The 16,091-nt window shown below is 32.1% G+C and overlaps 1 protein-coding gene across 1 annotated transcript in view; it reads left to right on the forward strand.

Annotated features, from left to right (window-relative positions):
- Positions 1-4,289: 4,289 nt before the first annotated feature.
- Positions 4,290-16,091, forward strand: part of LOC149774577 (tetratricopeptide repeat protein 19, mitochondrial-like) — a 36,189-nt gene continuing 24,387 nt past the window's right edge. The window contains exon 1 of the mRNA XM_089945048.1: positions 4,290-4,308. The gene's annotated coding sequence lies outside the window, so the exon portion shown is untranslated. The remainder of the gene's footprint in view (positions 4,309-16,091) is intronic.

The following is a 16,091-nucleotide window of genomic DNA, read 5'->3' on the forward strand; positions in this document are numbered from 1 at the left end:
CCCCCATCCCTTTCCCTTTTCGTTGACGCACTTACTTTGGTTCCTATCTTCGAGCACCTCAGTATAAACACTAGATTGATATATATATCATGAGTGGTCTTCTGTCTGAAGACACCTTCAAGGTGACCAGGACAAGGTTTTTTTTTGGGTCCATAGCATGATATGACCATGTAAGGACTTCGAATTACACTTTATCTTTTTTATACCCCAACACATTTCCTCAGAGTGCCTACATCCTTGAAGCGTATACTTACTATTCCGTCATTGTACAGTAACTTAGTTCTAATACTGGTACAAGATCATTTTCAGATGTTTCTTTATTTATGCAGAAAGAGTCTTTGCAGGTCGATGAAACGAAAGAACCTAAGGGAAACACCCACATTTTTTCAATGGCGAATTCTTTCCCATGCAAGTGGTGCAGTCTGGGCTCCAACCTTAAACCACACATATCGGGAGTGTTACCACTACACATACGTTTACTGTGGAAAGACAAATTTAAGCTGAAATCTAAAGAAATCTGCAGTCGCTACATCAGTATAACATCGTGTATGCAGCATTTTATCACATGATAATGTAAAACAATTTAGACATATTAATGAAGAATGCCTACACTTTACCTGGTTACTGCTTACATATTACTTTAATTAGAAGTTTAATTTGAATCATTTTATGGGTATCAATGCCCCCAAAATGTCCATGCCATTAAAAATGAAGAAATTGTCAAGATGAAACGGTTTAAACATTATTTCGAAATATTTCAGCTCTGATGACTGGCTGTTAATCATGGTTTGTCTGTATCTATAGGTACAATCATCTATCTTTCTCCAAAGAAGGTGTGATGAAGAAATTGTAATACATCTACATATGTTTTACCACACATCGACATAACCGTCAGAAAGCTGTTATTTAAACCTCGACTTACCCACCCCACCCTCTCCAAGCAGGCTCTTGCTAAATAAACCTGGATTATATATATATATATATATATATATATATATATATATATATATATATATATATATATATATATATATATATATATATATATATATATATATATATATATTCTACCGGAGAAGAAAAAATACGTTTAAAATTGTAATAAAATAATAAAATGAAAAAAGAACAGTATTATTTGTTTGATGTGCATATTCTTTTTTCATTTGTAAATAACTTGTTCTGTTTGTGTGAAACAATAACTACAAATTACCCTCAAACATGTACGCATTATAACAAACAAAACTTTGAGATTTTAAGCGTGTCTCGAATATCAAAGTTTTCATTAACACTGTGCAACATGAAAGTTCTGCATTGATGCTGAAATAAAGAATCACACCATTGATAATTTACAAGAATCGTATATGTCAATGTTATTGATGTAGAAAATATTAAATAATTTTTCAAATTCAATGTAAATGCAACGAACAATTATTTGTTTACAGGAAGTTAGAACCTAAGCTGCTATGACATTTGCATTTGTTATTACTCAGAGGCGTAGCTATGATATTTTGCGCCCGGGGACGAACTATAAAATTGGCGCCCCAGCCCCCTCCCCGTTTAATAACATTTTTGAATATTACCCTTGTTTACTTATTATAATGTAACGTTGTAAGCCTCATTTTGGCGCCCCTGTACCTTGGCGCCCGGGGACATATGTACCCCCCCTGCCCCCCCCCCACTAGCTACGTCTCTGTTATTACTATATTATAATCTTCTTTCATCGGATTATGTTCTCTCTGATTGGCTGCTGTACGAACGTACGTAACAAGATTTGATTCATTCGACAAAGGAAGCTTCCTTAGGGTAATTCTCGGAAGTACTTAACTTGCTGAGTTTTTATCCGGAAACAGCTACTCTTCATTTCGTGAAACAAAATTGTACACTCAGCGCAACTAGTATACTAATCCTAAGAATGTAATTAATTATTCAAGTGATAAATAAATTTACTCATTAACATATTTATTCAAATATTTGATCTGTCTAGAGCAAAGCGTCCTATGTTTGCTCTGTTAGCTAACCTAATATATGTTGATTTATCATGTTAATTCTACGTGGAAACTCAATACATATAATAGAAATGTCATTTGAACATATTGTGTGTGTGTGTGTGTGTGTGTGTGTGTGTACTATCTAAAAAGTCCACCATCATACTGGGAATGAAATAACGCCAATTCTACTTGCCATATCAATATACAAATCATGTCCTAATTGATATTTTGGTCATCAGTAAAAAAAAAACCAATATAACCAAGCCTATCTTCATATTTAGAGCGCAGTGAGTAATCTTGTAGTTTCACATATCCAATACTTGCAACTATGTATGTCTTGGAAATTGCAAAAAAAAAAAAAAACAATTATGAAAATTTAATGAATCTTAGTTTATATTATATTGTCTTTAGCGGAACTATTTGTGTCAATCGTATGATTCGGATACATTTCCGCACGAATGTTCAATTTGAAAAGAAAGAGAAATGGAATCAAAATAATGTTGACTACAAAAGTGAATAAAATTTATTTTGCTAGACATCTTATTTTAGTTTCGCTCCTTCACATTTTCAGACAGAGTTAAAAATTTAAAGAAAGTATTCCAAATATTTTTCCAACTGGAAATCCTGCTTAAGACAAGGGATATATATATATATATATATATATATATATATATATATATATATATATATATATATATATATATATATATATGTATATATATATATATCCTTTATTAGGTTTTAAACAAAAATTCAATATCTGAATAATAGGTTTGATTTGAGTTTGAAAGTACACTGGTAGGCCTTATGTCGGATGTACATCTCACACCGGTAGGCCTTATGTAGGATCTGCATCTCACACTGGTAGATCTTATGTCAGAGGTACATCTCACACTGGTAGGCTTTATGTCAGATGTACATTTCACACTGGTAGGCCAGAGGATTGCTTGCTCTGCATGGCTATTTCCACTTTCTGAACTTAAGAGGTTAGTTATAAAATTGGAGCCGACAACTTTTGTAGTTTTGGGATATTTTAAACTTTTATAGTACACTTTCTGAAAATAGTAATGCATACTCTTTGAAAATGTGATTCTATATGTCACGGAAAGGGACAGTTATTGTACTTCGCGCTATTTGAAGTACATTTCCCCAGCAACAGAGAAGTAGTCAATTATGTTTACTGTTTAACAAAGTTTTCCTACTAGATATCAAAACGAAATGACAATCCAAGTGGGTAAAATGCATCTAGTGTTATATACCAAACGACTTCGCCCTGTGCCTTGCTCACTTTGAACTGTGCTCTAAAAATATAACCTTCATATGTATAGAATGAAACTCTAGTTTTTACTGTGTAGCAGAAATAAACGTTTGGTCCTAGGAAAATTCCGATAAGCAATCCTTTTGTGTCCGCCAAATTCAGTTCAAGCAAGCATTTGTGTCCGCTTTTTGATTTGCTCTCAGTACAACATAATCTTCAACGTGCTAATATTGTAGATTGCAAAAAGGAAATGGAGGATGTAGATTTTCGTTTAACAATCCTTTAATCAGATACTGCTCAGTACAGATTAGTAAAAAAGGAATCGTGAGTTTGTGTGCGTAGTTTTAATGTTCTCAGACTCTAGTTTTAATAATATATTTGTATGTATATGTCGCTTTTTAGTATGTTTTATATGTCCAAATTTCAGAAAGTAAATTAGTAAATCTTTTTATTTACGTTGCCTCTTTAAATGTGTTTACACAACATAGTATCGGCAATATACACGAATGGAGCAACAAAAACGTATACTGTTTGAAATTCATGTGATATGAATACAAGTGTAAAATGTAAACACATTTTGTTAAGAAATTCAAGTTTTATGAATCTCCATTGTGTACTGCTACAAAGGAAAGTATGCAGTCTTCCCAACCATAATGTCCTACAAACATTCTATCGGAACCCATGCGGAGTTTATCCCGAAGAAATTAGTTTATTTGGATTCTTATCCGAAAGCTTGCGGCATCAAAGGCTCTATTATCGAAAATGTTTGGCTGCCTCGCTTGCCTATTTGCGTAAACCTGATTCAGATGCAGTTGATAAGTCTATTAATTATGATTCAAAATGCATGATAACAGCATGAAAAAATTCAGGTTTTAACAAAATTACGTATTCATGACAGAAGCTATAAAATTCGAAATGTGGCGTGGGAAAGGGGTTTCCATATTAGTTTATCGACCAGATCTCTGGTCCGATATCGGTCTCTATCTACCCGCCGGTTATTCATAATACCCTGTCTGGGCTAAAGATAATTTGGACTTTAACATGCTGGGAGAGGCCAGGAAGGTAAGCATCTGATCGCTATCGAAAAATAGTTATTGACAAAATGGAGTTTTATATTCTGGCATCGTGTGATATGATGCCACTATAAGCGTCATGCTAATATTATTAGCGTCACCGACGCTACTTATGTTATAGTGACCTGTGTATAGAAGTCAAGATTAACATGGTCCAAGTCTCATTTGCACTTGTTTCTAATCTAGACACAAATTTCAGCAATAATTTGAGTTAGTTTTTATAAGTTATAAAGAAACCAATTCAGTCTCGAAATAGATACATTTGATCAACAAATGCTCCTACATAAAAATGACGGGTGAAAGGTAAAAAGAAAGGAAAGGAAGGAAAGGTAAGGATTAAAAAGAATCAGAACATAACATTACCTTGACAGCAACAGTACGGTCTAACTGTTAGCTCGTTGTGTTAGCTAATATGATCCTTAACTATTTGTGTCTGTAGCATTAAAAGACATAGAATTATTAACTTTGAAAACAAGAATGAAAGAACGAAGCAAAGATGAAGAGAAAACCAGAAACCACGAGACACGAATACATGTTACTAGATTATATTATATTATATTATATTATATTATATTATATTATATTATATTATATTATTATGTCATATATATATATATATATATATATATATATATATATATATATATATATATATATATATATATATATATATATATATATATATATATATATATATATATATATATATATATATATATATTCCGAATCATACTAATACATGGTAGTTTTATTTTGCACAGATAAACGGCTTCATCAGAACTACGTGCTAATGCTAGTAATACTGGCATAATTTTCTGAATAACCTATGAAAAGGAACAAGTAGGGGAAACATTGCTTAATTACACATGTATAAAATCAAATATTTCTAATTCGCAAACTAGTGCATTCATTGGGATATGGTCTAATGCGAATTCAGCTATAACATTTCCCTATATTATACACTTAGCTAGCACATACTATGACTGCTGCTGTTGAAACTATTACGTTTCCCTGTGGTTGTTTCATATTCAGGTTTAAACATTTCATTGCGTCTTGTATCAAATGACAATGGGATCATCACCATATCATTTGTTATGTCTCTTAAAATTAGTATCTAAGCAAAGCAATTTATTTTCTTCATAATAATTATATTTGTTTAAAGTATGTAAAATAAAATATTTATAAATGATAATTTTTTCTACATTCCAATATGCATTTGCATATCTTTGCTATTTTCGATAACAAGATTTGAAAAAAACAAAAAAGGACTAAATACAAAAAATTAAGGCAAATAATACATGCTTGAAACCAGAATCCCAACTGTTTATGATTTGATGATCGTATCATCCTTCAAGTATTAGTGAATTGAGAGTAGCATCTGTTTTGGTAGCAATGTTCATCAAAATTATTTTTACTCCTACATTGGCTCAAGTTGAATATTCGACGGTTTATTTACTTTTTTATTTATTTATTTATTTTTTTTATTTATTTATTTATTTATTTATTTATTTATTTATCTTTCTATTTATTTGATTTGCTGGTTATAATTCAGTTAAATATTTAGAAAAGAAAACGGGTATGAACCAAATTGTATTTACCCAACTCTTACAACGGAAATATAACTAAACATACAAAAGTCGTGTACTTATGTGTGTGCTATGACATAATTCTTCAATAAAAATTTCCTATCCTTTACCAGGTATAGTAACGCTAATGATATTAGTGTACTTTCTTGATTTCGTGGAGAAATGTTCACTTTGTATGAACTGAATAAAAATAACAAATGATGGCTACACTTGAACAAGAAGGCTCATAATAACTGTTCAAGTAATTGCGATCATTTTTTAAGGTCTACAACTCTGCTCTTGTGCTTTCTGCAATTGGATTATATGCAAGTGTGTAAATATTTTCGGTTAGTTTCCTCTATATATTGGATGAAAAATTGAATTCAGATTCTCATTCATGTAATTAGTAATTGATTTTATGGTTAAATTAACCACTTCAACTTGATGATTTTTGAAAATTTGATTTAAATTTATTGCCGACTACTTAACCAATACATTATATATTTCTCTAAGTGTATTGTATTGTTTATGTTTATTAAAAAAGTATGCAACGATTTTCATTGATCCATCAAGCATCTTTAAGTCGCTTTCTTTTAAAATATGGACCTGCCAATTTGATTATGTAAATGTAAACATATATTGTTATGTTTCTTCTTTCATCACTGGTTTTCCACAAAATGAAAATATGCGTGACCTAAATTAACAGCTTCCGAAGGCGATTAGTTTAGCAAAGTAGCCATGGTAGATGATCACAAAGGTTTCCTCGTGCACAAAATTTATGCAAACTCTAGTTTTATATGATACGTCGATAAAACTGATTATTATGATGTAGGAAATATAATAGAACCATTTCAACTAATATAGACGTCATCTTGAAAATAACCGAATGGCAATGGCATGGATATTCAGTTCAGTCTCTAGTAAGGAGGAAAGAAATCGACGAATACAATGTTTGACATAAATAAACAAATGTTTACATGCTGCCGACAGTTATCAAAGCGTAGATATGACATATCTGCTTCTGCTGACATGCGCAGCAGGAAGCTGACATGCTTCAATCTGCATCTGTCATCAGTCGAGATGCAAAAGGTCACCCCAATAAAGATATTCCTAATAATTGCACTGCGGGGGGTGTTTATTTCCCCATGCCGTGATAGGCAATAGTGTCTGTCTCTTGAGGGCAATTTTCAACAACCCAAAAGTTTGTAGGATAACACAAAAGTAACATCCCAGTACTTTACTGCACTTCTGGTTTAAAATGTTTCGCCTCTTTTGGTTTTAACTTAGCCAATGAACTCATATAAACCTTTGATGTGATTGCGTTTGGGTTTATGATACTGATATAATTATGCTTAATTACAATTCATTATCAACATTATTTCAGGCTTCATTTTTATTCAAGAATCCTTCCTTACTAGCGATGTATTATGTATTATCTAAACATGAAGCACTATTTCTTCCTGAGGGACGAATCTCTCAATCTATAAGCGGTATTAATGAATTTACTAGGTTCTTTGATACGTTACATATCGTCAACACAAGATATACCACCATCGGATATACAAAAGGTCTTTTCGTCGATCCTTCGTTCATCCGTTGCTGTGTTTTGTTGTATATTTTTCAGCTATATTAAAGTCTTTACCATGAAGAAAAAAATTAAAATTGTAACAGTGATGGCCGATTAAAAGCCCATTTTATGTTTCATATATTTGTGTGATAAAGTTTTAACATCGACGTTTTTCATCAAGTCATTCATTTAAAAATGTTCATTCTGGCCAGAAATGTCAATTTTATTGTCAATTGCAGTCTGGCCAGAAATGTCTTTTTATTATGTCTGTTGCACTCCGGCCAGAAATTCCTATTTTATTATGTCCGTTGCAGTCAGTATAACATTTTACAATACAATAAACATTATTGATATCAAAACATGTCAGTAGCAAATTAAGCGTGATACGGTCAAATTTGCCATGTCTTGAGATATTCTCATGCAAAAATTGTGGGAATATGTTAACGTCGACCCACCCCACTCTATGATAACATTCATTGTGATAAATGATATTCGGTCCACGCTGTGCCGTGTTAAAATACTACCTTTAAACATTCCGACCCAAACGCCCCCTGCCGGGGAAACCGATATATCAGCTCAACATCAATGAGCGTTGAAACGGCTCCTATAGCGATCCATCAGGAAGAAAATAGTCGTAAAGCGGCATTGTGCTATCTATAGTAGCTGGGAGAACAGCAGTATGCTCCACACGGAGCAAGGAAGGATACTGGATCATTTTGGTACTGCCCCTTTGAAGAGAATAACCAGCAAATTAGATTTTATGAAGAATATGATTAAAGAATTAAGGAAAATAGTCATTTCGGCATTCTTATAGGGTATATCAAGATGTGCAGAGAAAAAGCGTGACAGAATTTAGAGATGCTATTTCTGTAGTCTGGCACCATGTCTCAGATGATATCTCTTTCCGGCATTGCATTGTCAAACCTGTGAAAACTATTATCGTGTCAAGTTAATATTTTCCATTATTGATACACAGTGTCCAGTTTGGAAGTTATTTTCAAGATCGGCAAACATTTAGTCAGACGCAAGTTTCATCCAATCAGACATCTAAATTTTAAACCTCGTTCATCTACCCATAATGAATTCTGCAGGCATTTAGAAAACGTCTCATTTTTGTCCTTCGTTACCGCTGAATATCAAAATCTTCTATGGTGTTCTTGGTATACACAGACATGCCAGGTTTATTCAAGATCCTTGTGTATATGTTCCAGTCAACATGTTCACCACCTAATTAATATATTAACCTATGCTTCTGAACCCATGGTCAAAGTAGCAGATCGTGGAGTTTAAATCCATTCTTACTATTTTTAAAACAAGTTTATTTTTGACCAATTATATATATATATATATATATATATATATATATATATATATATATATATATATATATATATATATGCCACGTGCCACGTGCAAATTATTGCCGAAACTTGAGTCGAGACAATTTATACTGAGTGATATATATATATATATATATATATATATATATATATATATATATATATATATATATATATATATATATATATATATAACACATACATACATCCATACATCCATGCATGCATACATGCATGCATGCATACATACATACATACATACATACATACATAGAGCATATTTCCAGAAGGCAGAACCAAACACCTTTTTGCTGACTATTTCAAGAATATTTTGTTAAGAAAGAAGTCAAATATATTTTTATTTCATATAATGGATAAGTGGACAAGGAATAGGATAGTAAGCATTATGTATACATAACTAGTAGTAAAATGGGGAGCTATATAGTCCCCTTTCCTAATTTCACGATTTGCCTTCAATCGCAGTAGTCGGAAGCATCTGAGTCTTTTGTACTTCCGTTTCCGTTTTTGCAGTAGTCACGTGATTACCAACACTTGTATATGTCATTCTCTTTCTTGACAGCAGATAGTTTAGGAAAATTAAGTGCAAATTGTATACAGCCTGAATATTCATAACAACTGTCTTACGAACACAAATGTCTCAACTTCTGATCATTGCCTGCGCCTACTGTTATCTGATTATATAATTAACACACCGTTTGATAAGTGAGCATAACTGTACACACGGGAAATATTAGGGCATGGGCGCCCGCAGGATTTTTTGCGGGGCGGGGGGCAGGGTCAGTCAGTCACGGTCGGGAGAGTCAGTTGCGTAGTTCCGTGCGTAAGCAGTCTGAAATTAAAGCTAATATTTACTAAACGTTCTGAAAAGAATCTTGTGACATAAATTTGTAGTATCATTTCCAGCTTGGTCACGTGAGCCCCCTTGACCTATACTGCGGGCACCCATGTATTAAGGATCATCAGTTTTTTTGCTGTTGTCCTATTGGTACAAAATTTAACTATAATGAGTCTATATTTAGTAACGTAATGATTGATAACCATGATTTATATTATTAATGCGTACCATAAAAGTGATATATGTATCGAGTAACATGTATCCATGTGTCCATCTGTATGTCTGTGCAATAAAAGTATTCATTAAACATAGATGTAATTCTGTTTTGCTGATCTTTTTGTGTTGCTCAAGTGTGTAGGAACAAATGGATTTTCTTCTTATGACACACGACCAGAAACAAAAAGCTACGCAAGTTAGTAAATTAGTAATTTTCTGAATGTGACGACACCATTCACCAAAAGGACATAGCGACTTAAGCGAGGAGCGATCACACTGGATGCATCAGAATACGTGCAGATTCTCACACATCGTTTACCTGGTATAAATTAGATGAAGAAGTGACAATAACAATTCATGTACATGTTGAAGTTAGTACAAAGGACAAGACTTTAAAAAAAAACTGAGAAACAATTTTACTTTTATCACAAGAAAGTTAATCTAATTTCGTGTTTACTTAAAATATATGGTCAATTTACATTTTCACACTATTTCATATAATGGATAATTTCCCTTCATTAAATTTAGCAACAATATCGACAACTAATTGGACGTGTTAAATATATTCTTTCCGCGAAAATTGGATATGTTCCCCAGTTTGAAATAAGTGTTACGATCATGTGGTCTTAATCAATGTAACAGAAAATAAGTGAAATCAGCAACTGAAGTAAAATTCAACACAAAAAATATTTTTCTAGAACACAAAGTGAAAATTCAAGAGACACAATATTGTGAATTCAATTCCAAATAATCGTAAACGTCCTATAACAAACCCAAAAGTATGGAATGCTCTGAATGATATCTAACGGTCGAAAGTGTCCTGTTGATATAATCCAGAATGTCTTTGAATGAAGTCTGGATAATCCCAAAGTAGTGCTTTAGTTCAAAAAGTCAATGAGCACTTTGTAATTCGAATGAATAATTTAAACAAATAATTTCTCTCAAATTAGATCTGAACACAACTGCAAATGATTCCAGATCTCTCTCTCTCTCTCTCTCTCTCTCTCTCTCTCTCTCTCTCTCTCAATAAATCTCCAACGGGGAACTTTTTAATTGTGACTTTATATATTGTTTTTTTATAGAGCCGTAACATCGTAGCTCAAAATAACTCTCTTATTGTTTCATTTGGAAGTTAATAAATAACTATCCCAATGATCTTGATAAAATTGTATGACAATTGTGTAAAAACTGAAGTACCACGAAAATAGGAGGAGAAAGGTTTTATCACGTTTTTCACTGTTACATTGAATATACAAAGAAAAAAACTGTAGAAAGAGAAAAGTATTAACTCACAATATTAATTATTTCAACTTTTTCAGATGCAGGTTTTTTTATCGCTTGTTTCTTTATTGCCTTTTTATACAAATAGCACCAATGAACGATTGGTGAATGAAGAAAGCAAGGAAAGAATGACGGAATAAAAGAAGGAATACATATTCTACGTTACTTTTTCAAACACTGAATATGTTTTTTTTTCAATTACAAAAGTAGTGGACTTCATATATTTCTTCATTTCTAAATTTCCACTAAGGGTTTTAAACTGAATCTAAAACGATAACAACAAAGGTTTAGATGAGAATTTGTATTGCATGATTGCTTTACAATTTAATGTAATATGGTTAAAGAATAAAACAGTTTGTAAGGACTCTTTTTTAAGATTGCGTTTACCAGATTTTGCACGAATGCGTTGATGTTCCTTATATTTTAAATAGTTTATTTGTAATTTTGAACTGGAATGAAGCGAAATAGAGTCCGCTGTGAAAAGAGTGGAAATGGTGGGAAAATGAAACACTTAAAAAAAACCAATAAAATGCACTAGTGCAGAAAAGTGAACAGAACGTTTTATCCCTGTACTGTGGCACTCTCAAACTGAACGCGTATATGCAACAGAATAGTTCTTGTGCGTATAATGTTTTAAAAAATATAATCGAAAGATAGAAATGACTAAGAAAATAAAACTCACACAGAGAGTGATCTTCTACGTCAAGTTGTTAAAAGTAAAGCAGAATAATAATTGGCAAGATATTTGTACCAGATTTTTCACCTGTTCAAACCTTAAATAAAATTAAACGTTAATTAAAATCAAACCATAATTAAAATCAAACGCTAATTAAAATCAATCCCTAATTAAAATCAAACCCTAAATAAAATCAAACGTTAATTAAAATCAAACTCCAATTAAAATCAACCGTTCATTAAAATCAAATGCTAATTAAAATCAAACCCTAAGTAAAATCAAACGTTAATGAAATCAAACCCTAATTAAAATCAAACGTTAATTAAAATCAAACGCTAGTTAAAATCAAAACCCTAATTAAAATCAAACGTTAATTAAAATCAAACCCTAATTAAAATCAAACGCTACTTAAAATCAATCCCTGATTAATATTGTGACACGGCATTCGAATGTTACATAAATAACAACGCAGTAGTTTTTCTGTATTGAGATTTTGTCTAAGTAAAAATATGAGGTTTTGGATTCTTATTTATTTATTTATTTGTTTTATTTATTTACCGTTGCACAGAGAAAAGTACGAATGAAAGCTACCTGCACTGATGTGTTAGAGGGTGTTTTGTCATGACAAATAGACAAAACCTTTACAAATAGGGTGATTTTGACAAATATACAAAAAGCTTTCTTTTCTTTTTTATATTCATAGTACTGAAGAAACAGATGCTTTCTTCCATGTAGAGATATCTGTGAGAAAGTGACCTTGATGATGGCCATACTAAAAGAAAAGGCGCTTTTCTGAAAACTTAGGATCACTGAAATTGAAAGTGATAATTATAATACGCCAAACATGACATTTGATCTATATTAAACTATGCAACCAGAGTGAAGGCAATCAAACTCAATTGTGTTTTTCTGATTCATTTCTAAGTTAACATACAACACAATGATTCATATGAATAAATAACAGCACGCGTGTGATTGTGTATTTGTATGTGTGTTTGTGTCACAGCGAGAGAGAGAGAGAGAGAGAGATTTTTATTTTTAACGTAGCTTTAACAATTGTGCAGTCATATGGCTACGATGTCTGCAGTGTATTTAGATTATGGTAATGTCGAGCACTTGGGCATCATGCCGTAGATATGTAGCACCATGTGTAGGCCGACCAGTCTTAACACTAACCTCTCAATGCCTAGCGCCTAGCGAGGCAGCTGCTAGTACCATTTTCATAAATCTCTGGTACGACTCGGCCGAGTTTCGAATCCGACACATCCCACATCCGAGGCGGACGCTCTGACCACTTATGCCACCGGAGCAGTCAAATAATAGAATTTTCGTCCAATGAAGGAAAAACTAGATTAATATATTTCATGCTTTGTTTGTTTAATTATTTATTTCTTTTTTCATTTCGTTTTAAACACAATAATAAGGGCTAAAATATTATTTAATATTAAAATGAGTGAAGACTGCTTGACTCTATCTCAACCGTTCTCCATCACTGTATGGGCTGATAACGAAACAGACTAACTAACCAATAAAGAACGAAATACTGGGGTGGACAATGAATTATGGGTCTTTATGGTAAGTCTCCTCAACCCAACTATCACATCTGTCTGTTTGTCTGTCTCTGTCTCTCTTTTTATCTCTCTGCCTCTGTCCCTCTGTCTCTCTGGACCTTCGTAGAAAGATACAAGCGAAAGATCGGTACAAAAAATACCAGTGTATTGCGCCGATGTCACTGAACCTATCAATAATGGACAAATATAGTCACACGAAGCAAGGTAAATGGGAAAGTTAGAAAAGGAAGTTAAAAACAAATGTGTGGTTGGCAGACATATTAATTAAATCATAAATATGATTTAGATGGAATGTAAATACATTTAAATATTTTAATAACCTCTTGACGTTTCCTCATTTCGCTTAATTTATCTCTCCAGCTCCTTTAAATATGAAAAACTGCAAAGTTCAATGTTCGAATAGTCATCATGATGTGCTTGTAGTATTATACTTTCTTCATTTAAACCAGCTTTCTTGTTCAAATCATGTCTTATGTCTATTTCATCAATACAAATGAAACTAAATGTTCAAAACTAAAATAAGCAACTTATCAATTTCTAAAGTAGATTGCGATTATTCGCAAAAGGTTAAGATCTACATTTTGTAGCGGACTCACGGGACAGTGCTGTACATAGTTCATTCATTCCGATAATAAACATTTCCTTGCAATCATAACTGCATTGGAAATGCAATAGTGTATATGTATATATATATATATATATATATATATATATATATATATATATATATATATATATATATATATATATATATATATATATATATATATATATATAGAGAGAGAGAGAGAGAGAGAGAGAGAGAGAGAGAGAGACAGACAGACAGAGACAGAGAGAGACAGAGAGAGAATCTTGCGGTTTCTGTAACAAAATCGTTTACAGTTGAGATAAACTTTGAAATAGCAAGGGAGCTGTGGTATCTCAGTTAGTAGAGCTTCCCTCTCGTAATACAAGAATGGCAGCTTCAATGCCTGCCCAGGTTAACTCAGAATCATTTGCATCAGTATGTCGTAGGAAAGTCATTTAGCTACCATTTTCTCAACATGATGTAGCCATTCAGTTTTAAAACTTAAAAGAAAGACCAAGCAATGAACCAACAAATCTGAAATATCGATTCAATCATCACAGGTAAAATAAAACATTAAAAAATAAAGCTAATCTCTTGCGCTATTTTATTTGTATTAGCTTCAATAGGATTTGTTATATCCTGGTAATTCTGTTCGGATTAACTCTATTTTTTTTTTCTTTTTATAATATGGTTCTAATAATGATACAACATCTTGAAACTCTGAACATGGTTGTATGCATGAGAAGTATACTTTCTAAAAATTGCCTGTTAACTCCAATCACCTATAAATACAGAATTATATAGACCGAGTGCATGTGATGTCGATTTTCTATCAATAATAAAAGTTACAATCCAAAGTTTATGACATCGTGTAATGCAAAGGTTTATGACATCGTGTAATGCCAAGGTTTATGACATCGTATAATGCCAAGGTTTATGACATCGTATAATGCCAAGTCTGTTAGAAGAGAACATCAAACTTGCAACTAGTCTTGCACTAACATTAATTTATTTATCGTTTTCAGAAAATTTTCTTTATTACGTTGTAATTATTTTTTAAGAGTTTTAATTGGTTTCTTTCCTTTCAACTCCCCCAGATAAATTTCAAAATTTACATTTTATTGTGAGAATTGTTACTTAAGTTTAGAGAGACTATAATACTCTATACGATATTTTATCGTGAGAAGTGTTACTTAAGTTCAGAGAGACTATAACACTATATATGATATTTTATCGTGAGAATTGTTACTTAAGTTCAGACAGACTATAACACTATATTCGATATTTTATCGTGAGAAGTGTTACTTAAGTTCAGACAGACTATAACACTATATATGATATTTTATCGTGAGAATTGTTACTTAAGTTCAGAGAGACTATAACACTATATTCGATATTTTATCGTGAGAATTGTTACTTAAGTTCAGACAGACTATAACACTATATACGATATTTTATCGTGGGAAGTGTTACTTAAGTTACAGAGAGATTATAATACTATATACGATATTTTATCGGGATAGACAGACGGTCGTATGGATATTTATGGTAAAAGTATAATTATTTAAACTGAGCAAAATTATAAATTTTACAGTCACACTTTTGACAACAATTTGTTTGCTAAATATTTTATGTCATTTTTACGTAGAAATATACAACAGCTCTATACATTTCTTTAGCAGATATAAGAAAATATGTCAATCGTGACATGGAAACATTGTTATGCCATAAGGGAGGAAGCCATGAATGGCAATACAAAATGTTTTCACTGCAAGAGAGAAATAATTCCTTATACCTACTTTTTAAAAAAAAAAAACTTGAATTTTTGAAAGATATTTTTAAAGTTAAAAACTATTGATCGTCAAGGATGTTTTTGCTCCATCCTGTGCAATTACAGCCACATAACTACATCAATACGAGGAAGTTCCGAAATTTTACAAGTTTAAGAGTTTTACAAATTGAGCAGGTATATATACTGTTTCAAAGTATGCACTTGATTAAATTAATGAATGTTTTCATTGGAAACTAACGAGATTTTTATTTTCCATACGCGGATTGATACAGACGATATTGTTGGGGTGGGGTGCTGTAAATTAATCTTTCAGAGCGTCGCGCTTATAGCCAACATACTT

This window comes from Sinohyriopsis cumingii, unplaced genomic scaffold, assembly GCF_028554795.1.
Source record: "Sinohyriopsis cumingii isolate HCF-2022 unplaced genomic scaffold, ASM2855479v2 utg000198l, whole genome shotgun sequence".
In the NCBI taxonomy this organism is placed as follows: domain Eukaryota; kingdom Metazoa; phylum Mollusca; class Bivalvia; order Unionida; family Unionidae; genus Sinohyriopsis; species Sinohyriopsis cumingii.